This window comes from Uloborus diversus, chromosome 9 (genome assembly GCF_026930045.1).
Source record: "Uloborus diversus isolate 005 chromosome 9, Udiv.v.3.1, whole genome shotgun sequence".
NCBI lineage: Eukaryota > Metazoa > Arthropoda > Arachnida > Araneae > Uloboridae > Uloborus > Uloborus diversus.
This window is the reverse complement of record NC_072739.1, coordinates 94,880,291-94,907,686: the sequence shown is the minus strand read 5'-3', so window position 1 is coordinate 94,907,686 and position 27,396 is coordinate 94,880,291. Positions and strand designations below refer to the sequence as shown.

Sequence of the window (27,396 nt, the reverse complement as noted above, 5' to 3'; positions counted from 1 at the left end):
ACAAATTGAACATCATCCGTTAAACTTGCATTATTAAATTAATTAAATTATTAAATTGAACAAATTAAAAAGAAAAAAAATTAAAGAAAACTGTTTTTTGTTTATAATTAATTAGAATTCTGAAATTTCAAATTCAAATTATGTTTTTCGCAATCACGAGTTGCGACAGGACCCTACTTATTGGTTACTACCCTACTCACTTGTTTATAGAAACGGCTCCCCACCCTGCTCTTGGGCGGTTACGTGTGTACAGTTGTGTATGTGTAGGCTTGTGTGTGTGCGTGGACCTGTGTGTATGCGCGTATACACGTTGACGTGTGTGTATGTGTGTGAGTGTGTATGGGTATATGAGATAGAGATCCTATATACGGAGAGATTGGACAACGGCTCGCCGCCATCCGCCATGTTTAGTAAAGTGCTGTCTGCTAGAATGCTGCGCTGTGTGAATACGGAATATAGGACATTAAATATTTTAATTTAATGCGCATTTTTTTTTCTCTCCTCGTATTTTCATTTAACTAAGTGAGTTCAAAGTCTGGAAACCTGTCGCCAATTGTTTCGTATCGTCATAGCGCTTACAAAGAAAAACAAATTTCTCAAAGAATTGTTCATAAAGATAGAAATCAAACATATATTTGTGGTCTGCATATTTCATATCATAACATCAAAACTAGCCTCTAATTTTTTCAATACAATGTACAGTGATATTTGGGGCAGAAGATGCATTACGGTCTACGGGGAGTGAGCATCTTTGGACATAAGATGGCTGCGGCTCTGAAGTTGTCCAATCTCTCCGTATTTAGGATCTCTAGTATGAGCGTGCGTGTGTGTTGGACATGGATGCCACCGACCAGGAGAAGCGACTACCAGGAGGTGTCGCACCTGCAGAGGACGGTGGGGTTGAAAAAGGAACCTAACATCAAGGATGGTCAAGTGAAAACAATTAGCAATCGTGATTGCTCAAAAAAAAAAAAACTTTGAATTTTGAGTAAAACTAAAGTGGCTACTACACTGTAAAAAAAATCCGTAAAGTTTACGGTTTTTTACCGGCAGTTGGGTTGGTTGTGCAAAACCGTAAAAGTTTCGGAGAATACCCGTCAACATAACAGTCTTTTACCATACAAGGACAAAATTACTGTTTTAAAACCGTTCACAGCTGAAGCGTAGAACGGGGAAAAACCGTTTATCAACGAAACGGGTTTAAACAATCAAATTTACGGGAAAAACCAGTTGAAATTACGGGTATTTTTTACAGTGTATTTCAAAAGGAACTAATGAAATTACTGTCTGCCATTGGGGCGAGAGAACAATTTTCCCAGTTTCGCCCTTTACAGCAACTCCTTAGTTGGTGCCCTGTTGACAGGAAAAGAATTGAAACGCGATCGATGGCTTTTTATTGCATGTGTGGCTTATGTTACAAAAAAAATTATAATCGATAAAAATGTAACGAAAAACGTTTAGTACAAAAATGCTAAATAAAGTAAACCGATTAGCACGAAATAATACTGCAGTTTTGCCAAAGTAACACATGCGTTTTATTACAAAAAAAATCTTTTAAAAAGGAAAAAAAAAATTACTTAAAAACACGAAACATTTCACTTCTCGAACAAACAAAATCTGTCTCTTGCAGAACTTCCATCGCATGTAGGCGGGGGGGGGGGGCGCTATTGTTACCCGCACAAAGTAAACAATGGCTATTAATGTTGCTAGGTTACCGCTTGCTTTTGGGTAGATCCAGGTAGATCGGTGTACTGCCTCAGTCAAAAAATTTCAATCTATCGGTTAATTAGTTTTCGCGATCAGTTAAGCTTTTATCGAATTGAGCGAATTTTGTCAAAATATGTCTCAGCGTATGTACCTACAAAAGTGGAAGTTTTAGTAGAAAACAAAATAAACAAATTTTGACGACACAAAAAGCATTTTAGAGGATTTTTTTTTTCTTTTTGCGTGCATCGTTTAACGCTAAATTTAAGGGAAGTTGGTACTTTTTAGCCTTTAAAAATCAACTGGGACAGTGAGAAGCAAAGGGATGTAAGTGGACTTAAAGTTTTGAGTAAAATGCGTTCTAAGTTTAAATACTAGGTAAGCTTTCATTGATTTTTTTTTTAACATGATGTGTTTTTCTACGTTCTCAAAAGCAAAAATTTAGGACTTGGGGGCGAAATCATTGTAAAAAGGGGCGATAGGTTGTGGATAGTCATTTTCAACTCGCATTTGCTGTTTGTTTTTTCGACGCTACATTGAGAACTGCTGAACACGTTATTTTGTCTTAAGTTACCACCCCTTAGCCAGGGCTAAGGCAGAACTATACACAATATACCAGATACTACGGGGTAACATATCCTGAAACTGCAGTTTCGTTCTTGATTCACTTTATCTACCAGTTTGTAGGCACTCTCAGCTTCAATGAGGTGACATCTGCCTCCAGCTCGGTTATTCACTATTCCAGATAATGAGTTCTAATGAGAATGAAACTGCAGTCTCTGGCTGTGATAACTGGGCTGTCTGGTATACTGCATGTAGTTCCGTCTTAGCCCTGGCTTAGAGGCGATAACTTTCTGCCAGCACCATGATGCGGACACTCGCTGGTGAGATAAATTCACTTTATCTACCAGTTTGTTGGCACTCTAAGCTTCAATGAGATGACATCTGCATCCAGCTCGGTCATTCCCTATTCCTGACTGAAGAGTTCTAATAAGAACGAAACTGCAGTCTCAGGATGTGATAATCAGGCTGTCTGGTATATTGTGTATAATCTTTATTTGGGGTTTCAATTTGCATCTTTTACATCCGGGTTTCCTCCGCTATTTTGATAAAATCAGACCCCATACCTGTCGAACGCCAAATTTACGGGAGGTTTTAGCCTTCCGTGACAGGTAGACCAGTGGCGCTCAACCTACGGCCAGGGCCATCAAGAGCCAAAGTGGCCCCTAGTCAGTTTGGTCATCGGGCTCCTCTCCCTCCATCAAATTTATACTACTCCTAGTCTGAGCCGCATTTTAAAAAAATTTACTCTTTCTCTTATGTTTGGAAAATGAAACTTTTTAAAAAGTTACTTGTTTGGAAAAATATATAAATATATTGCTTTTCAATCCGCCTAATATTTTCTATCAATTGAAACGGAAAAAAAATTCGAAAACGGAATTATTTATTTAGAAATAATATAATAATAAATATAAATATTCAAATGTGAATAACATTTTTGTATAATCAAAAGAGACAGACGAATTTTCGAGACTTTTTAAAACAAATTAAGGATCGTCATTTATGAACGAAAGATTCTAAAAGATCGACTCATTAAAAATAACGGCAATGGGGTCGTTTCCAAAATTTTAAAAGAATTTTTTTCTGAAAGAGCACGCTGAAAAACATAGGATCTGACTATTTTTAAAATAATTTGTTTAATTTTAATATTTTCAAAAAAAATATTTAAATCGGTGCGATTTCATTGTTTAACGCTTCTGCCGATGACATCACAAATGATGAAATACCCTTCAGTGTTGCCATTCACAGAGTCAAAATATTTAATTCGCATCTTTACACACGTGTATTGGCAACGATATGGTTGATAGCAAGCGTAGAGCGCAATTTTAATTCGCTTCTTGATTATCATAACGTGGAATCGTGGTGGAAAGATGCGCCAAAGAGCATCGTTTTTACGTCATCAAGACCACGCCTTGTTTGAAAAATCGGATATTTAAAAAAAATAATTTAAAAATAACTGTTGGGAAAAAGAAAGTATTTTCTGGGTCCATGTTATTATTATTATTTTTTTTTTTTTGCTTATTCTATCAATTTCAGTGACAAAAAGCACTACTTTTGACTGAAGGAAACAACCCCATTCTTTTGAATAAAAGGTGAACAGTGTACTGATGCAATAAGAGTATTCTTGCCCAAGGAGCATATTGCCACACCTCGTTCGTTCGAACACTTTTACTCTTTACCAGTCACTACACGAGGAAACATATTGTTTTAGATCTGTTTCTATTTTCCTTTTTTGCTCTTCAGCTTTTCGTCACCATCCTATTGTTTCGTCAGTAAGTAAACAAAGTAAGTTTTAATTAGAGATGTGTCGTTCATGTACGAACGGATCTAAAAGAACGAATCCTGAAAATGAACGGGTCAGAACGATCTTCTAAAAAATGAACGACCGTTCTTTTGAATGGTGAACAGTTTAAAACATTGTATTAAAGCACTTGTAGTAAAATAGCGCGTTTTTTTTTTTAAATTACAATTAGAATCACATTCAAATTTTTAACTCTCAATCGATCGTAAATTTCTCTTTTCGCTATACAAAATAATATATGAGCTATTCTACCGTCACATGCTGGACAATCCGACTCGATAATTTCACCAACATTTTGTTATAGATCTTAACATTTTCATTAAACAAGAGTAAGCACATTTTTTAATATTTACATTTGATACAAAGTACAAAGATACTCCTGACACAGTTTCGTTTTGAATAATTAACTTAAAATTTAATTAATTTGTATGCGTCACGTGTGTGACATCCTAAATCAACCTCTTTTAGTTTGCTGTATGCGTTATTACTGAATATTTTGCTCTAGTAATATAGCAACGGCGGAAAAAGTTGTAGGTGTAAAAAGCTAAGGTTCTAAAGTAACGGAAACACATCTCATTTGTTAAGAAATAATAATTTAAACTGTTGAAAAAAATTATGTATACTTCCATTCCTCTGAAAACCGTCATTTTGTTCTGCATGTGACTGTTACTGTATCTCATAAAAAAAAAGAAATAATTTTAAAAGGTAACGACAAAATTTTTCGCTTAAGAAGCCATACATACCATTGAGATTTCTTAAGCAACAAAATTTTGTTTATTACCCTTTTAAATTATTATTTTTAATGAAATGTAATAAGCGTCACGTGCGGGACAAAATTACCGTTTTCCGTGGAATGGCCCATATTCATTTCGAGCCATTTTTACTTTCTGTCATTTAATTTTCTTTAACCGTTGTAGTCCATTTGCAATTTTTCAATGTGTCCATTAATAATAATTTGTGCAACTTGTTCATGAGATTTTTTTGTCTACTATCTGTAACATCCCTATTATCACCTAGATTCAGTATCTTGAGAATTTTAATAGGGATTACTACTATTTTTTTCCTTGTTTCAATACTTGCTGAGTCCTTTTTTTTTTGTATGGTTTATCCCATAGGTACTATGGGATAATATTGAAGCTCCCTAATATTCAGGTGAGTCCTGTTTTTGAATTTAAATTATTGGGTACCCCGGCTGAGTTACTAGATTTTTTTGTTACTTTTTTGTGATAGATTTATTGTTATATATATGTTACCGTTAAAGTATGAAATCCGTTATTTTATAGAATACTTAGTTATTTCATGGAATAACTGATCGAGTCCGTTAAAGTGTAAAATTCTCTAGTATTTCATGGTTTAACTAGTTATTTCATAGAATAACGATCTGCAGCCCTTTAAAGTGTAAAATAATCTATATCATATATCTTACACGACAAATACATTTACCTTCCACCACTACTGCATTTATAAACTATTCCAGGCCATAGAAAGAGAACTTGTTTAGCGAGTTGGCGCCAGTTTATTCCGGTTAATTGATTGTTTGCACGTACATTGCCGGCTGCTGTTCTGCAAATACCATTTATACGCTGCATAAATTAGATAAAATGCTTCTTTTTCATTTTAATTGTCTATCATTAGTTTATTTCTGGAATGCCTATATATATATAGTTATTTCATTTTAGATAATTTTTTTATTTTACCCTTTAACTGTCTCTCACTAGTTAATTTATAGAACACCTAGTTATTTCATAGAATAACTAGTTAAAGTGTCAAAGTAATAACATATAACACACTTAAACGGACACGATCAGTTATTTCATGGAATAACTAGGTATTCTATAAAATAACTGCATTATATACTTTAACGGTAACATATACATTTGCACCTACATTTTTTTTTTGGATTAATTTTTTACAGGCATAATTTTTTATTTACAGGTAATTTTATTTGTTTTTCCTTATTGTTGATTTAATGAAACATTTAGAATGCACGTAAATATGTCTGTCAGATTGCAGAGAGATCACTTGCAACATTTTTAAATGCACAAAGTTGTTCAAATGAACGAGTTCAGTGAACGGCTCAATAGAATGAACGATCTTCTGAAGAACGGATCATTAAAAAGAAGCTCCCTCCCCCCGGAGGAGACCAACTGCCCCCCCCCTTCCGGGGAAAAATTTCAATTACACTTGTTTTACTATGCAAAGAATTTTTTTTTAACAGAAAAGGAAATTATAGACATTTCGAAACTTTATTATCCGGGAGCGGGGGGGTATCGGCTTCTGTGGCCTCCATTTTGTCACTGTCGATGGAAAGCCCCTTTCTGTCAACAAACTTCCAAAAGCATATTTTTTTCCCTCTGCAAATATACGTGCAATTAATTAACGAACAAGATATGTTTCTCCCTTTTTATTACCCTCTTTCGTTTGTTGTTTTCTTATTTCTGTTGTTATAGGTATGAGGTGGTTGGAACTATGTTATCTATTATCTATATAGTTGTTAACTCACACAATACATTGTTAAGGTTCGCATCGGAACCTTAGGACATGTACTCGGTCGCTCTGTGGGCACTCATGGAGTCCTGAATAAGGATCATTGCATGGAGAGGAAAGGATATTGGGCTGTGAGTTACCTTTAGCAGTTTGTAATGGAAATGCCTATAATACCTACTTTCGTTACTCTTTTAAATGAAAAATAATATGGTGTCATTAGCGTATTCTTTTCGGGAAAAATGTCCAAAATTTGGCATATTTTACTACCCCCCCCCCCCTTATTTATGTCATACCACTGATTTTAGGCCAACAAAACTTTTAGCCAAATAGAAAACTTTTGAAAATTTATGCAGATTTTCTCTGAAAAGAACAGATTTTATCGTAATCATTCTAGAACTTGAAGCCCTCTTTCGTATAAACTTGTTTAAGTTTCCCTACAGAAGTCTTTACTGTCTTTAGCGATTATCTTCGCAATCAGAGTCAAAAACCAAATATTTTGAGGGAAATTTTTGTTTATTAATATATTTTTTTTTCTTGAGTTAAAAAATTTATTTCCAATAATTACGCGTGATAATATTGTACTGTTCGTTTAAAACATTATATGAAAGAATGAACTCCAATATTTAATTTACAAGGGTGCCCAGAAGTCATTCTCCAAGTTTTCTAGACAGCTTTATCAAAACTAATTTTAATGAAGTTGTTTGAAAAAATAATAAACTTCCATACATTATAGGTTTTTTAAATAAAAATCTTTATCTACTTAATAATAAATAGTCCTCACATACACCTATGTTTACGATGCAATCGAAATCCTAAATTAGGACTAATGTGGGGTCTCATATTTTTTTATTTTTTTTTAAATTTTTAGTGAAAGAAATAACTCTTTGAAAGTTTTTCGTGCGTGCTTATTTGACAATTTTATTTGACAAATTAAACTTATGTTAAAATTTAGTAATATTATCCATTTTTTCAATTCAAAAAATTAAAAATATTTCAATTTTTAAAAACCCTAAGTTTTTTATTTACTTAGTTTTATCTTTACTTAGTTTCTTTATTTAGTTTCATTCACTTATTTAATTAGTTTATATATATATATATATATATATATATATATATATATATATATATATATATATATATATATATATATATATATTTGCACCATATTACAAAATCATCTTTTGCACATGTGTAATCGCTAATTTTGGCCCTTTTTGACGTTTAATGGATATAAATGCATTAAAATGTTTTTTTTTTTTTTAATGCATATTATTGCGTTTTGAATAAGATTTTTCTTCACTTCTTTCTTCACTAAAGTTTTTTTAAAAAAAGAACAAATATTTTTTTGTTTTTGTTTTTAGCGCATATATTTTTTTTTAGCTTTTAGTGAATATTTTAAGCATTATTGGTGCATATGTATGCGTGCATTTCTTCATTATTTTTAGTGCATATAATCCGGGCTCTAATCATTTTCCTTGTCTTTTTTTTCCTGTGAAACTTGGTGAGAGTTATTTTTCTTCACTTTTTGCAATTTTTGTTATATTACATGTATTGTCAATTTGAGGAATTGTAAGACAATCTAATAAAACAAATTTCGACTTCAAAAGGAGCAATTCAACGAATATTTGTTTCTGTAAGTGTGCTCAATTTTAAATAAATATTACATAATATTCATGCTACGTTGCATGTTTTATAAATTAAAAGTTTCTTATGCATTTACGGTGTGACGGAAGACCGTCAATATGAAACTTGACAATATTTTTCTCGCTTAGAGTGATTTTGTGTACATTTGAATGATTAGGAAATGTTTTCAAGACTTTTTTTTTTTTTTTTTTTGTATTTCCAAAAAAAAAAAATTGTTTTTCACAATATTGCAGAACTGTCAGTCTTTTGATCTGTTACATTCTTATGGGAGCGATATAATGAACCAGGAGTGTTTTTTAAAACTCATATCGTCCCGCCGGTGGACGCATACAGGGATTTTTTTGAGGAGGGGAGGACAAACCAAACATGAAGGTATCTTCGCAAATTGAAGTTATAAAATTATTCAGAGTTGGTAATTTTGAATTTATTTATTGGGAAGGGGGGGGGGGGTCATGTCCCACTCCTTAAATACGCCCTTGACCCCTCCGAAATCCCAAAGTGCCCCGCCCCCTTAAATACGCTCTTTCCCCCCAAACTTTCAAAGTGCCCCCCTCCACCCCCCCACCCCCGAGCAAAAAGTCTGGAAGAAACACTGATCAACACATAATCAACTTTCATTGTTAAAAATATAATGTATAAACTTTATTACCTTTCGCAACAAACGACAAATTAAATTTTACAAAAAAAAAAAAAAACTTCGCGTTTAATAGCTTTGAAAAACAACTTCGGATGGCACAATGCAGCTCGAATGGAATGCTTTCGAGCGAAACACAAATCCAACAAAATCAAATAAAAAATATATATATAAAGAAGTACGATGCAGGTATGTGATGAAATTGCATACCGAACAATGAAAATATGTTCGCATAAAATTCGAATTTTACCCTTAGTGTCACTGCGAGACAGGATGAATTAAATTGTCTGTGTATTTTGACATGAAAATTTAAAACGTAGTATAATGTAATTGCAGCAATCGAGTAGATGCTTTTCAAAAATATTTTAATTGTATAGAAGAGATAGAATGACAGTTTAAAATAGACTTAAGTGATATTGCAAAATATTTTGAGAAAAACTACAGTGGAAATTTGTGGTTAGGCCTTGTTTTTTCTTTTATTGTTCAGTTTCTGCAACTGATAAAAGAAATTGCTAGTGTCATTTATATGTTTTGGCTCATGTAATGTAATATTTTAAGCTTAGAGTACTGCAAGTGGGGATGAATTAAACACATTGTTGGTCTAGACGTGGGCAATGTCGTTCTTTTTAATGATCCGTTCATCCGAGGATCGTTCATTCTTTTGATTCTTTCATTTCACTTGTTATTTGAACGGCTTCGTTCATTTAAAAAAGTTGCAAGGGATCTCTCTGCACGACGTACTGACGTACATTCGATATGTTTCACTAGATCCGTAATATTCCTTGAAGGAAAGATATCTAAAATTATCTTAAAGAAAGAAAATATGCCTATGAAAGATGAATCAAAAAACTTTATTCGGGTTTAGATGCATAAAGCAATTACAGTTCATTTTGTAATATATTTCTCAGTTCCTGAATGGTAAGACATGTTTTCCATTCCAAAAATCTCAGGCTTCAGTTTCAGTTCAGCGTGTCAAAAAATTAAGTTACTAAATTTTTCCAGCTACAGTACTGTATATACATTTAGTATTACCAATAGACCATGTATAACGAAAAAAGTAACAACAAATATTTCGGTAGCTCAGCCAGAGTACCAGATAACTTTATTTTAAAAAAGATTCACCTAAATATCAGGGAGCTTCAAGGTTATTCCACAGCACCAATGAGAACAGAAAAAAAAAAAAAAAAAACACGCAGCACTTTTTTAAATGGGAAAAAAATTAGACAGTAATAATCCTTTTCAAAATCTGTGGATATTGAATGTAAAATAAGCCACTTGGAAGTGGTCAAGTAAGTTTAAAAATAATAGTTTAAAAAACTACAAAAAAACACGTTTTTGTTGCAAAAAGTAAAAAATAATCTTTGGATGATAAGTATATAAAGTAATTGACCAAACATTTAATTTTAATGTAATAAAAAAAAACGTGGGGTGCTGTCCATTTACATTTTTTCATGGACAACAGATGGAATTATTTTGCTACAAAAGAGTTTTTTTTTTAGTTTTTTAAACGATTATTTTAATTTTATTTTTCTTCTTTTTTTCTGTTTAGTTTAACTTGTTTTATAAAAAAATATTCATTTCGAAATAATTCAAAATCTTTTATATTCATGAAATTTGCCTCAAAACAAGCGACTAAAGGTTTCGGGTAGCATTTGAAATGCGGTCTCTCGAACTCCAAAAAGAATAATTTTACTCCTTAAAGTGTAATAGCCGAGCTCTAAAAACCATTCAACGGCTCCGCTAAATTGCTTGTCGAATAGTAATTGTCTAATCCAGTTAATCCATCTCAGTCAGCGATGCAAGTGTGCGGAAATCATATTTATATATTGCTTTGAGAATTTGAGATACATTTTAATGAAAATATTGATCAACAATGGCATGATTAACAATGAATTGCCAATTGAAGGCTCACGGCATGAAATTAGTTTAAAAAATCGTAACTCATGTTCTAATTACCTAGGAACATTGGAACAAATTTTGTCTGATGCAGAAAAATCAAAGGTTTTTATAGATATTTTTAAATAATTTTTGTGAGCATTTTTAAATATTTTTCTTTCAATTTTTTCTTCACATTGTTGGATTTATGTCAAAATGTTGATTAAAATTGGAATTATCTAGCAATTAATAATTAATTAATTTGATCATAATATTGCATTGTGATTAAGTATAAGGTCGCGTGTCAAATTTCAAAAGAATCCGATCGCAGGATGTGAGGATATTTGAGTTGCAAGATTTCGTTACACGATACATACATACACACGTACATACAGGTGAAGCTAATAAAAGCGTGTTGATAATTAAAAAAACAAAGATAAATCAATATAGATGGTAGTTGATAGGGATGTTATAGAAAGCAAAAGGATGGCCAGAAAAGTGATAAAAGGTATTTTTAGAAATAATTTTGGCGACAGAAAGCATGAGAAAGGTTTTAGCAGTTGCGTGGGACAGGAAGCGGGCATTTTGTTAGTAGCCCAAACATTTTGTTAGTTGCTCAAACAAGTTACACAAAACATTATTAATGGATACATTGGAAAATTGCAAATTAACTTCAACGGTTGTAGAAAAATAATGAATAAAAAGCAGAGAGTAAAAAGGTTCGAAACTCTCGTAATGTACTGAGAAAAAGGAAATCTGAGATTGATTGAGGGTTAAAAATTTGAAGATAAATGTTTTTTTTTTTTTTTTTTAAATTTTTTTAAGCGATTTTATCACAAGTGTATCAATACAATGTTCCAAACTGCTCACTGTTCAAAAGAACGGTTGTTCAGTGAACGAACGGATCCGTTCATTTTAAGGATTCGTTCTTTTTGACTCGTTCGTTCATGAACGACACATCTCTAGTTGGTTCGAAAATTTAGTGCAGTATTCTCGAAAACCCGACCGAGTTACAAAAAGTTACAAAGTCGAACTAATTTTGGGGTAAAGGAGCCTGAGGCTTTACAATTACAGGAGTCGGAGTCCGCCACTTTCCTTTTGATTCCACAGCTCAGCCAGGGCTACGGAGTCATGGAGTTTTTACGGATTGATTTTTGAGTTAAGGAGTCGAAGTCAAACGCCTCCAGAAAGACCTGTGCGCACACTAGCTCTTATATTAGGGGTTCAGTTGACCCCCCCCCCCCACCACGGTTTTGAATTTAATGTTTTTGCATAAGAGTGGGCGTGGTTTTTGTTGTTAAAATAAAATCAGCATTATGTCTACACTCTTTGAAATCTCTGGGAAAAAATTCGAAATGACGAGCCTGCACGCATTTTCAAAATCTCGGTCACGTCCACATTAGACCGAGTTTTCGGGACCCTACTTTCTTCTGTTTTATGATAGTGCTGCAATTGATTAACTTTTTCAAAAAATACTTTAATTACCGAGGAAAATATAGATAGAGTGTAAAAAAAGTAATTCGCGTGAACGTAAAATACTTTCAAAAAAGTTGCACTAGAAATTAGTGGATAAGTTTCTCTTTACTTTATTTTAGTTGTTCAGTTTCTGTCACAGGCAAAAGAAATGCCTACTTTCAATTGCATTTGTTTCCTCATATGTAATGCAATATTCTGACTTTTCAATAGTATAAGTAAATTTATTCTGTGACAAGTTGTGTAAAATAGTATTGGCTAATGTTTGGCAACTCCTAATGAAATTTCGTGATAAAAATAAATTTCATGAATTCATGGATTTTCAGATTATTATGTAGATATTTCGAACTAAGTTATGATGCAAAAAGCAATGCGATCAGTTCACATTAATGCTGTAGTTGGGGGGGGGCGAGGGGGGAGAGAAGCAACTTCTCTATAGCCGGTTCCCTAAAAAATATTTGGTTTATTATTGGAAAAATAATAAAAACTTTTGCTAACTGGTCTCAAACCCCGTTTTGTTAAACAAAATAAATGTTTTCCCTTACAGAGGGACATTTGAGGCAGTGAGAAGCAAAGGGATGTAAGTGGACATTTTCAAGTTTTGAGTAAAACGCGTTTAAAGATAAGATCCTAGGTAGGCTTTCATTGAAATTTTTTTCTAAGTCTGCTGTGTAACAACCCTATCAGGGCTACTAGTACCATCTCTTGGCCCAAGACAAAGGAGAGGTTCACCTACCATGTGTACTGGTTACCTCCAAATTTTTAACTTTGCCACTTACATCCCTTTGCTTCTCACTGCCTCCTTTGTAATCTAAACTGACATTTTTTGACCTTTCATAAAAATATGAATATTGAAAGTATCCCAACTCTTTTGGTTAAATATCTACGTTACTATAAAAGACAGAAATTTAAGAATGCCAACATTCGCCGATGATTCGTTGAAAATAATCGAACTTTCGTCAACACGACATTACAGTATGAATGTCGACATTTAGAGGTGCGACATCGATGGCAAAACATCGATGTTAGAAATTAAAACATTGATGGTATTGATACATCGACCAAAAAACATCGATGTTTCCAAACATTGATGTTTTAAAACATCGATCTTTTTATCAATGCATAACATACATTTTTGAATATACTACGCTAATTTAAGCAATACAAAAGAATACGTACCCGACGAATATATTGAAAATACTGAACCTCAAATCATAAGTATAATTTAATAAGAATAATTTCGCAACATCTTGATATTATAGTAGGACAAAAATTGATAATAAGACCAGCACCGGTTAATACTAACTAGTTATAATAATAAGGAAATATTTTTTAACTGAATTAAACTAAAAGTAAATTTATATCAAAAAAGAATCTAAGAAAAAATGTACCATAGCACTTATCGTCAGTTGAATGATGAGAAAAAGTTGTGCTAAATATTTTTAAAATACAAAATTATTCCTAACAATTATTTTTAAGAGTAATAAATATGTGTTGTACTGTTAGTTAATAATGAAACACAAATTGCTTGTTGGGGGAAATTGATAAGTAATCCCGAATATTGGTGTTGACAGTTTGGGGAAAAAGAAGTTTCTTTACTTTTTGTCCCCTAGAAGGGCATTTCTCTTTTCGCAGACTATCCCACCAGTCAGAGAAACATCTCTCTTCGATGGAACAGAAGTTGCCATCACTATCAAATACGTATAGGATTTTCCTTTAGTTTAAGAACTGGAACCTTGAAATAGACTGCAAGTTCTGGCACCAGATCACCAGTGTCAGGTTCTTCCAATAGCTTTCTAGTTAATCTTCTACTATTTTGTAGTGATCTTCCGAAAAATCATCCTCTACACAGAAAAATTGTGCTTATAAAACGGGTGCAAAAAATGACTTTTTTTGGCAACCCCATAAGTAAACTTAATTACCTAGCGAGAAAAATGGAGCAAATTTTATGATAATTTTCAGTTAAAATGCAAAAACATCAGCATCGAAAAAACATCGAAACCAAAACATCGATGGTCCAAAAACATCGAAAGTAAAACATCAATGTTAAAAACATCGATGTTTTAACAAAAACATCGATGTTTCCAAAACATCGACATCGATATCGCACCCATAGTCGACATCTACCAAGTTTCGATCTTCCACAGTAACATTTATAACTTCACATCATACTTTCCTCATAAAACAAAGTCTTGAAATATTTTATCCACACTTCAGGATGGAGCAAGAAAATGATTCATATCAGGAAAGCGCATTAGCCGTTCCATGAAGTACAAAATACAAAACTTTTGGGAAATTATTCCGAAGATTGACTGGATCTCAAGGGCGAAATTAGATATTTTCCATCGCTCGAAACCTTTTCTGATATCATTTGTATTCGATATGGATGTAGCTTTGGTCAGTAAGATCTATAAGGCTGCGTAGGAAGCAAAGACACTTGATGTAGAATCTTTGCTACCCTAGGGACAGAGTATATTCCATCTGAGACTTGTTCTGAAGGAATACAAAGATTACAAGAAGACTGAAATGTAATTCTGTAAGAGTTATGAGCTTTTGGAACCACTTACATGAAGCCAAGTGGTGATCTAAGTGATGGCTCAATATTCATTTATTTAAGGTTATTGATTGAATGGGAATGCAGGGGTGCCCACAGGAGGGGAATTATGGCGCAAGTTGCGCCATCAATTTGGGAAGGTTGGATTTTTTATTATTATTTATTTGTCTAATAAACTTTATCTGTTGATTTATCTTTCATTTAAATTATTTATTTTATTATGTTTATATTTTATTTCATTTATTTATTTACTTTGTGTGTGTGTGTGTGTGTATCTTTGGCGTAGCAGAGAACTTTTCCAATTCAATGATAATAATAATAATAATAATAATTAAAAACAAAAAATAAATAAATAAAAATATTTTTAAAAAATTAAAATGAAGAAAGAGAGCTAAGAAATAAAAAAGGGAGAGAGGGTTGAGCAAAAATTTGGGGGAAATTTGCGGTATTGAACTTGGGGGGGGGGGGGGGCACCCGTGTGGGGATTCAAATATTTTGCTCAACCTCATGAAGGAAAGTAGAATTAGCTAAAAAGGAAAAATGGTTACAGAAGCACTTTTTACAACTTGGTTCTCCTTCTATTATACGACACAACATTAATTCACAGTATTTCACTGAGCAGTGATACGAATATGTTTTCATCGATTCAAAGAAGTATCGTACTTCTAAGTAGAAATTAAAAAACCTTTAGCAAATAATCAAGCTCTTTTCCCCCTGATATACCTCATTACTAATTCACAATCACTAACTGAACGACTTTTCTCAAACAAGTTGAAATTGAATTCCCAAACAAAAATATAAAAAAGCCGTTTGCAATACTCAAGTTCTTTTTTCTATGCCACTACTCATCACTGATGCACGGGTAATGACTGAAAGCTGACGTCAATAATTTTTCAAACAAAATAAAATTAAATTTATAAACTAAAATTTAAAGAACTTTTAACCAGAATCAAGTTTTCTTTGAATTAGTGACAAGACTCATCACTAATTCACAATTACTGTTTGAATGATGGTGGGAATATTTTCTCAAAAAAACAAAATTAAATTAAATTTCTAAACAAAATTGTAAAAGAACATTTTGCAACAATCAAGTTCTTTTTCTATGAAACGACTCATTATTGATCGTTTCATAGAAAATGGCTGAAAGATGATATGAATATTTTTTTAAACAATAAAGTAAAATTGAGTTTATATGCAAACATGCAAAGAACTTTTAAGAAGGATCACTTTTTCTTTCAGCTAGTAATTAGTGACATGACTCATCACAAATTCAGTTACTGACTGAATGATGATTTAAATATTTTTTCAAACAAACAATGTAAAATTGAATTTCTGAACAAAATTGTAGCGAATCTTTTTCAATAATCAAACTCTATTTCTATAACATGACGCATCAATAATCCTTAGTAATGACTAACCGATCATGTAATTTTTTTTACATTGAAAATGAAGTTAAATTTCGAAACAAAATGTACTTTTAACAAGAATCAAGTTCTCTTTCCTCCAACAAACAAAGTGAAATTGAATTTCTAAACAAAAATGGCAAAGAACCTTTTGCAATAATCAAGATCTCTTTATCTGACACGACTCGCTGATCCAGTTTATGACTGAAAGATCATGTGAATATTTTTTCAAACATACAAATCGAAGTTGAATTTATAATCAAAAATGTAAATTACCTTTTCCAATAAAGTTAATCTTTCTCTAAAGCAGCGTTTCTTAAATTGTGTTCCGCGGAACCCAGGGGTTCCATGCAGATCATTCAAGGGTTCCACGAAATTCTCAATCTTTATTTTCCTTGCTTTTTGGGAAACATAAAAAATCTATTAAAATAGTAAATTTTCAAAGCTTAAACTTTTTTTAAACTTTAAAATTTTGTTTGTGTCTGCAATTTTTTTTCCAAAGTTGTTTACAGATTTTACTTTTCGTTAATTTTTTAATTAAGTTTTGGCATTAAAAATTTTTATTTGACATATTTTTCACTTTGACTGTAAATAAAACATTTCAAGAATGTTGCTTCAAACTATACTACTTACCAAAAAAACAAGGGTTCCACGAAAAAAGAGGTTATTTAAAAGGGTTCCACAAATTAAAAAAAATAAGAAACCTGCTCTAACATGACTCATCAATAATGCAGTCTGTGAATGAACGATGACACGAATTTTCTCTGCGATAAAATGAGGTGAAACTGAATTTCAAGCAAATATTTTGAGAATCAAGCTTCACTTTTGCGAAATGTGTCGCCATTAACTAATTATGTGAGTATGTAATTATGTGAGTGCAATCAACGATACAAAGAAACTGAAACCGGTTTTCTAAACAAAATTTTTTGAAAATGATTTACAGTTAACTTGGCAGTTTTTGACGAAATAGTGATGCGAATATTTTGTTCAACGATACATTTTTTTTCCAAAGCATAAAATCTAAGATATACTTTCACAACTTAAAGGCTCGTCACAAAAAGGGATTCAAAATGGCAAAAGTAGAAAATATTTTTCCTAGTTCTCTTCACCTGTTAATCCGCCACTGATTACATTTGAACAAGCTAAATAAGCAATCATGAATGAACTTCGTAAGCAAAAACAAACCAAGGGTTTCCGAAAAATTTTTGGGGACTTTTTAATAAAACTTATGACAGAAAATGTCTTTAAAAAATGTTTTAAACAGGCCCGTCATAGCATTTTATACGAAAAAAAATCAAAAACATACAATTTAACACTAGAATTACGGCGATCTTCGTATACCTAGAAACATGGCTGGGGGGATCGTTTTGACCCCAGAGAAAAAATCTGCATGGTTTCCTACATACTACATAGTTTTGTTTATTTGTAAAAATTAGTTGAAAATAAACATATTTAGAAAAATCGCAGTTTATTTAAAGGATGCAGAGATTTTAAGAATGAATACTGAAGCGTTTTCAAAAAAAGTCTGAAAATCCTTAAAACAACTAGCGCTGTTTTATTTGCATTTCAGAAACTAGCGGCTAATGTTTTTATGTACAAACATTATAAATGCTTCAAGTTCTTGCACAATGCTATAATCTAAAAATCATTTTTTAGATTCTGCTATGTTTCAGCATCAGTAAATGCATTTGCATGTCTTTTTTTCTCAAAAGGGTCAAAATGACACCAGCCCACATTTTTATGTAATAGCCTTTAGTTTGGGTTAAACAAAAATTTAATATTCTTGAAAGCTGTATATTATTAAACAGTATACGATTTTTTAGGAAAAGTCAAGGAAGGATTAAAGTTTTTATGAAAATACAGAGGGGCAATTAGCAAAAAAAGTTTGCTTGGGGTTAAAATGACCCCTCCGTAATTCTAGTGTTCAAATCCAGGGGGGTCAGTTAACTCCACCCCCTGATCGCCCAAATGACGGGCCAGGTTTTCAAATTAAATGACCTATTCTTTTCAGGGTTGGCCAGATTGAACCCAATTCAGTACTTTTTGACAGAGCAAAATACTGTATGTAGAAAAAAAGAAGAGGGCATTGGAAGTTAAATTCAACATGATCCAGTCAGGGTTGGCCGGATTGGACCCAATGGGTTTTTTTGAAAAAAACCATTTAAAAAAAAACCATTATTGATCCCACTTTTGGGTTTTTAAAAAATTTCTGTGTTGTTTTTTAAAAAATTATTATAAATACTTTCACAATTTAAACTTCTTTTTTATTTGTTCTTCATCACAGACAATGAACATAAAAAATGAATTTTGAACTTTAATAATATTTCTTAACTCTTAAAAGCATTTAAAAAGTACTTGAAAGATTTTAAATAAATATATTTAACTTTTTTTTTCTCACTGGTCAATAAATAACTCAAATTATCTTGACTAAGTCCTGTCACGTCCGATTTTCTCAATATTTGTGGATTGTACAGAGGAAACTACTTTAGCTAAAAGGCTTTTATGTGAATTATTTTCTGCAAACCAGCAGGTCACAAACCTCGAATAAACAAGGTATATTTTTTTTAGAAATTAACAGGTTTTACAAACGGTTGGACAGAAAACAGAATAGGATGTACAGTATTTTCATTATCTTGCGGAAAAAATTTTACATTTTTTACTCTGTACACAGAAATAGAAAAACAGGCAACATAAAATTCAAAGAAATGTCTTGATTAAGCGGGAATTCAGTAAAAAGGGATTTAAACTACTTGAGGTTCTACAGTAGTTTTGCATAACAAAATGAAATGCAATAAAGTAAAATGAAAAAAAAAAGTAGGTAGTAATTAAAAACAAACAAACAATAGATTTTATCACTCGAGAAGTAAATTTGCGTTAACTGTTGGTAATTATGGAAACTTAAAAACCTGAAACTTCACCATTCTTGGGTTTCGTCGTCTTTTATACTTTTCTTCAGAAAACGCTGAATTTTCCAGCTTTTTTTTTTTTCCCCCAAGACAATTTTTGTGCTTTGTACATATAATTGCGTTACAATATGCTACAAGTACCCCACATTTTCCCTAAAAAAAGACAAAAAACCCACACTTCTTTTAAAAACTCCAGCTGCAGTTGGGGGTTTTTTGGGGGGTTTTATTTAAAAAAACCCTGGGTGCATGGGCTTTTTTTTAAAAACCTGGGTTTTTGCCAACCCTGATTCTTTTTAAACTTTTATCCGGTTAGTAGTTAAGCTTTAACTATAGGACACATTTTAATGCCGCTGAAATGTTAATGTTGAGGGTACGCACAAGTAATGATACACAATAAGAAAATTTTGAAAAAAAAAAATAGAACCGACTTCAAAATTGCTCTAAAAAGTGAAAAATAATTTTATTCTTTAAACACCATCGATAATGCTTTTAAACATAATTTTTGAAGTTGGCGCAAAAACGATAGATAAAATCATTCACAGCCATAACTCAAATACAACTATAAATTTAACCAGGACCAGTTTCTTCACTATCACATACATTATGCATTGATGACAGCATATTTGAATAGCGATATAAATGTTTCGTTCGTAATTTTGGATGCTTTTCTAAAAAAAAAAATATGAACGAAGCATGGTTACACTGGATTTTACGTTTTGTTTTTGCGCCAACTTCAAAAATTATGTTTAAAAGCATTATCGATGGTGTTTAAAGAATAAAATTATTTTTCACTTTTTAGAGCAATTTTGAAGTCGGTTCTATTTGTTTTTTCAAAATTTTTTTATTTCATTCTTTTTAGTGTAAATGTAGATATTTCAGTAAAAGTAAGAAGTTACCTAGTAAGAAGTTCGGCCCTATATCACTATATTGCTTTAGAAAAGCCTTTATTCAAAATTATCATTACAATTACTATTAATGTTACTCTTAGATGGCACCAAACTTTTATAACAATGAGTTTCATATTGTCGCGTACATGAAGATAGCGAAGACAATGTGAAAGCCAAATGACGCGAATACTCAAGCGTTAGTCTCAACTCGAGATCTTTATTCAGAACCACGAAGGAACGTTACATCTCCTTATATACAACTTGAGAAAGTGCTGGAACTTTCCAGACTTGGAAAGATACAGAAATTAATAGAACATTCGAGAAAATACGGGAAACAGTAGAAACGAAATTTTAGTAAAATTCACTTTGTTCTAGTCGGGATTTGAACCCGGGACGCTCGTGTGGGAGGCGAGAATTCTACCACTGAGCCACCGTTATCCACGAATGAAAAGTGCGAACTTCGCTACAATATTATAGGGAAATTGCATAAAATTTACTGTTTTTTGCCCATAACTTTTTTTCTAAAGAACAAATATGGTCAAACAAAGTAATGGGACCTAAGTTGAGCCATCCCCTATCCATCAAAAAAAGAATCATCAAAATCGGTTCACTAGGTGAGACGCTATGAGTGGACAAACAAAAAAAAAAAACATACTTACGGTATGAACTGATAACCGCCTCCTTTTTGAAGTCGGTTAAAAAAAGGGTACGAGTGATTGAGAACCACTGTGATGAGTAATTAATTACCCCGCCTAGAAGATGCAGCATTGCAAGAATGAGTTTGCATTATCCAAGGAAATAGGAATGGTCCAAAGTGCAATAATGACCGATGACAGATGATGATAGTAAATTATGATCAACAACAGATGCTTCATGGCATTCATACTGTATCATTAACCTTGAATCACTTCTTTTTGGTGTGTTTATATGTGGCTCACACAGAACCGGAAAACAAAGTATATCTTCCATAGCGATAGCGAACAAGAATCAAACAAACACGGATTTACAGGTCTCCTTTCATGTCAAGTGAAATTCGGTAATAAAGGAAGGATACAACTTCCGGTGCTTGTTACAGTTGTAAATAAAATATGTCACTTGTATTTTGACAAGACATTTGTTTGTACAACAGCATTAAGCTAACACTTACATCCCTCCCCCCTTTTATTCTGTAATTAAAATCATTTTTTGCGATTTAAAATCATATTTTTACTATACCAGGGGTGCCAGTAGAGGGATCGTGGCGCAGACTGCGCCGCTGAAATTTTCAGGGAGATAGTGTCATAAGGGGTATTTTCTCTTTGGAGGGAGGGCGCTGCTATTGGGGGTCTTTGTTGTATTAGGGGTAGGCACCCCAAAAGATACATTAACACAGCCAGGGGTGTCCAGCCCCCAAAAAATAAAGGCTTACCCGTTAAATATCGCAAAGAACCCCCAGAGAACTCCCTCCCCCCCCCAAAAAGAGAAAAATACCTCCCAAAAAAACAATTCCCCTAAAAATTTCAATGGTGTAAGCATGCCCCCCCCCCCCTTGCAACCAACCCTCCCGATTCGTTTCGGAGACTACTCCGGAATTATAATGCTTTTTCCCGAACTCCCCAATTTTCTAACTATCTCCCGGGTTTTTTTCATAACACCGTATTTCCCGCAAAAAGGGATTCTCGGTGATTAGAATTTCGAGGGAAATCTCTACGATAAAACGATCGCTATCGAAAAACCGAAATTTTTTCACACACAAATAATGGAAATTGTGTATGTCTTTACATTTTTGAAACATTTTTTCTTCATTTTTTTTTTTTTTTACTTTCATCTCCCGAAAAAATCGGTACAGCGTACCCAATTTTTCTATGAACCTTCCGAATTTTTACCAGCTGCAAAGGGATGTTTATTGACCCTTATGAAAGAAAAAAAACTTTTGCTTCTTTCAAACCTAAAAGAATTTTGGGTCGTGTCAGGTTTCTTAAATCCGAATATTGAGTCTTGTACAGGTTCAGTTTTAGAAATTGCAACTTATAACTTAAAATTCTCTTTCACACGCAAACTTTTTTTCCTTAATTTATTTATGTAAAACAAATATGCAGTAGCGTACACGACTTCGGTGCACCCCCAGAAGAATTATTTAGAGGTACTATGTACGACACTGCTAATATAAACTCAAGGTCACTGGAGACAACTATTCCTACTATAGACAGCGAATAATCCTCGAATTCCTATCACTTCTGTCCACCCCCTCCTCACCCCCTCTGCCAAGCCCACCAGCAGTAATTTCAAGCCTTGAAAAAAACCTTGGCCGTATCTTTGATAGTTATAAGTGAAGATTATTATAAAAATCGTTTGAATGGAATAATCGTGGAATGAATTATTAAACTGGTTTAGAATTATCTCGCCACTTAACTTTGAACCATGTGAGAAATGTGATGCAAATAAATTATTTTATAGAAGTAGTGTAACTTTGAACCAAAAAAGTTAAAATTTCTATTTTTTTTTACTTATTTATTTATTTTTTTAACTCGCTTTTTTTTTTACAGCATCATGAGATTTTTTAAGTTTATTATTTTGTATAGAATATTGCAAAGTTGGACGAGAGATTTCAACTTTCGAACAGTGTCTTCAGAAAAGGAGTTAATTTATTAATTATCTCTCTCTCTTGATAATGGGACCAGCACTCCCACAAATCTTGTTCCACACATATTATTCCATAATATACAATGAGTTGTGTGAACATAGTTGCCATTTTATTCTGAAAATAAAATATCTATACTAATATTATAAAGAGAGAGAGCGGATTTTTGTGTGTTTATATGTTCGAGGTAATCTCCGGTACCACTGCAACGATTTGAAAAATACTTTCGCTATATGAAAGGTGCATTCTTACTGAGTGACATAGGCTATAAATTATGCATGTATGTAGTCATACTATTTTTTTAATCCAATTCAATCGTCTTCGCTACCAGTTTCTGTTTCATACTGTTTTGTTCTTATATACGTAAAAACAAACCACGATTGCCTCGCATTCGCAATGATCAAATAATTGACGGTTCTCTTCGAACTGTATGTTGAGGGATGCTAGCATGAGAACCGACAAAAGCCTTAAATGCATTTGAGGCTGCAGAAGATGGTGTATGCAGTATTCTTCCCAGAACATTAAAAACCATTTAGAGTCACAGAATGTATACGCTTCAAAGTTTTATTAAATGAAAAATAGCTAAGATTCGATTTGGGCAAATTAGTTTTTGAGTTCAAGTAGTGTAGATAGACTTTAATCCGTGTTTCTAAAGGGGGGGGGGATGTCCACTACGACCGCCCTAAAATTTCCTTGTTCGGTAAATTTTGTCTGGCGATTCGGCAAAATCAGAGTTTGGAGCTCCATTCGGCAAAAATTATCCTCTTTTGGCAAAATTTGGAGCTTCATTCGACAAATTGAGATTTTCTGCCCTCCAAAAATGTAAGTTCTCAGCACCACTGGGGCATTGCAATAATATTGATTTTGATCCATTTTCTTCGCTTTTTTTCTCAGTAAAGTGAATGTTTTCAATTCAAAGTTCAGAATGTAAAAAAAAAAAAAGGTTGTTCCTACTTAAAGAACATTCCTATGCCAAAATGTCACATACGCATTCGTTTGTCCACTACAACAGTATGTGAACCATTTTAAGTGAAAAGGAAAAAACTCAATTTAATTTAGAAGCTTTTTTTGCACGAACGTGTTTAGGAAATAAAAATAAATCCATGCTGCTTAATAATGCGCTTAACAGTTTATAAAAATATGTGCATTTAAAAACTTAACATGTTCATTGCTTCATTGACAATTGATGCGTTTACAAAATTAAAACTAGAGGTAAAAAATTGTAATTTTATCCGATTTCTTTCGGTACTCCGGATACTTCGCGAGAAATAGGAGAAAATAGCCACATTAGCTATAAAAATTGCTTTAAAACAACGACGTAGCATGGGGAAGAGGGGGTGCGGGATTTCACTTGTGTACACGCATATAAATACACAAATGCAGACATGTATGAGTATACACACAATTCATATATTTTGTGGTGGTGGTGGTGAGAGTTTATTCTGCTCCGTACTCCTTTTTACGTTGTGCCATTGTTCCACACAAATAACTTAAAATTCATCGTGTAAATATTTTACAGACACTCAAATACGCTCCTAATGCAGACGTTTTAGTGAAAAAATTACTGTTTTTTTTTTCTAACTTTCGTTTTTTATAGGCAGTGCCGGATCTTCGATTTTTCGGAGCCGGGGCAAATCTTGAAACTACCGCCCTTACACATATCCCTTCAATTTTTTATATCGAGCTTCAACGAAAAACACACAGAAAAAGGGTGGATTTGCCACCCTCCGAAATTGCCACCCGGGGCAATGGCCTCGACTTATCCCCCCCCCCCCTCCAGATCCGGCCCTGTTTATAAATGAAGGAAAATAGCTGTTTTAATCTCTCATGAAAATATAAAACTGAAGTTTACGTCGTGAAACAATTATAACTTTTTCAAATTTCATCTTTGAAATATCTTTTTGAGAGGACTGAAAAAAAGCGCCCGAGACCTGTCGTGAATGGATGTGAAAATTATTCCATTTATAATTCGATTCATGAATTCATTATTTTTGTGCAAAATTTGGAATGTTTATTGAAACATTTTTACAATAGGTTTTTAAATTACAGTCAACTCCTGATTTTCCGCGGGGTGGATTATCCGCTAGTCAATCGACTATCGGGAACATGTATTTTTGCAGCAAAAATCAAATAACAATAGCTGTTTTTTTTTTATCTAAAAATTGTAAATTTAAACTCGGTTGTTTTTGCTCTACTCATTTACTGTGCTTCCTTCATCGTACATACTTGTTCTTTAATTGATGTTAAGTTCTATTGTGCATAAATCAGGGTTTGCCGATATATATCAGTCGATATATATCATGATATATATCGCGATATATATCCGATATTTATTTTGAAAATATCATGATATTTTGATATTTTCGATATTTATTTTTTCAGTTGCTGTATTTGCAAAAAGCAAAGTACATTATTCATACTAATATTGTTAATTTATTATTAAAAATAACCTAAAAGTTATGTACTATATCTTTATGACATATTAATACATCATTAATATAACAAAGTAATATAATATTCCTTTTTTACTTGGTATTTTATATTCATAAAATTATTAGTAATGTTACATTTTTAATTCATATTAAAAGTTTCTAGTCAAACATTACATATTGATCAGAAAAAAAGAAAAGTTCTTATGATTGTGCACTGATTAATGCATACTGTTTATTTCTGTATCATATAACTGTAAGAGTAGCTAACAGAAGAAAAATGAGTAAAACAGTTAATCCTAAATTAACTTCATTACAATTGATAAAAATATTATGCATAAATAATTAAAGAAACCTTAATTTTAAGTCTACATATTGTAATTATAATGCAAAAAAAATAAAGAGTGATTTGAGGATGCATTTACTATTTTGAAGACTTCAGTTTGTGCTAATTGAAAATATCGGATATATATCAAAATATCCGATATGTATCAAAATATCGGATATTTTCGAAAATATCATGATATTTTCGAGCCCTGGCATAAATACAAAATATTTTTACTGTGCTGGATATATTTTCACTGTTTGTAGAAAGTATTATGCATCAAGGCAGCGAAGTTTTTGAGAACGATCAATTTTTACCTTCTTTCCCCCTTAATTTATCCTTTTTAAGGTTTATCCCGGCACTTGTGCCACCCAATTCCGCGGATAATCGAGAGTTAACTGTATTTGTTTGGAATAAAACATATCTGTAACGCGCAGGTACGATCGTACAACAACATTCCATCTACAATATGCGCACTGCGAGCACGTGCTACACGAAAACAAAAAAGCACAAGTATAAAATAGATCTATTTTTACTGGTAGACGAACAAAATTTCTTTTTGTTTCACTTACCCAGTTGATCAATGGGCAGGAGAAATGAAGTTCATCCTCGTTCCAAAAATTACCGCTTATGACGACACCCACGATCGCTACGTGCTTTGCATTTCGAGGCGAGCAACAGATTGTTTATATTCTCTTCTTCGCTTTTGCAGCGAGACACTAGGAGGCGCTTCGGTAGCGCACCGGTAACGGAACTTTTGCCGAGGGCTGCAAGACAAAAAAAGTAGATGCGAATGTGCTCTGCAAAAGGAAGAAGTAACGGAAGAGTCCTTGATGAACATTTAAAAATTATGTTCAAAAAAAAAAAAATCGAAAAAGCTGTGTGCGAGAAAAAGTTAATGGTTTCCCTCTTTTGTGCTAACCTTTTTTTTCCCAATTTCAGTAAGGGGCCATTTATTAATTACGTAAGGGTCCCGAGGGGGAGAGGGGGTTAAAAAATCACTACATAACCTTACTTGGGGGGAGGGAGTCAAACCCATTTTTACGTAAATCTTTCCAAGCCGATATTTTACATTAGAAATCTCACGGTCAAGTGGTTTGGCAGGAATCATATTTCATTTGAGTCTTTAAGGTAAAAAACGTATTAGGATGAGCTGTTTTTTTACTTGTTTTACAAAGAATGACTAGTGTAAAATATAATAAAATAATCGCCCTATGTATGGCATGTTAAATTGTAAATTAGTATCGCATCATATAATATAATTAAAAAATAAAAAATCATTGATTTACGTCAAACTGGGGGGGGGGGTTAGGGTAACTGATCCTTTTCTAATCGGAAGTTGCGTCTAAAATCTGCAACGAATAAAGTTTTTGAAAAATATGAAATGAATCAATAACTTTGTGCAACAAAGTAACAATATTGAACAGCATAATATCAGGTACAAATTTTCAAACTAATTGCAGACACGTATTTCAGGGTTTCAAGACACCCCTTTTTTAATGAAAGTGAGCGAAAGAATGAAAAGTCATCCGAGATAACGTTGTTAGCTATTGTTAATATGGAAAATGTGCTAATTTTATTCATTAATTAAAAGAGAGGAAACTACCACGAATGAAAAAAATATATTTTTTGTGTGATGACAAATGTAAAGCAGTGGTAATTTAAACAAAACACTTTTTCGGGAGACAAAGGAAAAGCGTGATCTATCCGAGCGAGCGGTATAACGAGGCGCGATGTGACGAGGGGTTACTGTATTACATATTTGCATGTAGCAAAAGGAACTATTTTGGCCTACAACTCACAGAAAAAAGGACAATAAGAACGGAACAAAAAAATTCCATGACACTTTAAACACCTAAAATATATTAACTTTGAAAAAAAGAACCCGAAAAAGTTTTTGTGGGTGTTATATAGAACAAATGAGGTAGTGAGAAGCAAAGTGATGCAAGTGGCAAAATTAAAAATTTGGAGATAACCAGTACAAATGGTAGGTGAACCTCTCCTCTGTCTTGGGGCAAGAGATTGTACTAATAGCCCTGGTAGGTGCTGCTGTACAGCATGGTTTAGAAAAAAATTTCAATGAAAGCCTACCT

At 32.8% G+C, this 27,396-nt stretch overlaps 1 protein-coding gene across 2 annotated transcripts in view; it reads right to left on the bottom strand.

The window, feature by feature from the left end:
- LOC129229923 (Na(+)/H(+) exchanger protein 7-like) overlaps positions 1–25,966 on the bottom strand; it is a 288,720-nt gene extending 262,754 nt beyond the window's left edge. For both annotated transcript variants that reach the window (XM_054864302.1, XM_054864303.1), the window contains exon 1: positions 25,876–25,966. The gene's annotated coding sequence lies outside the window, so the exon portion shown is untranslated. The remainder of the gene's footprint in view (positions 1–25,875) is intronic.
- Positions 25,967–27,396: the final 1,430 nt, after the last annotated feature.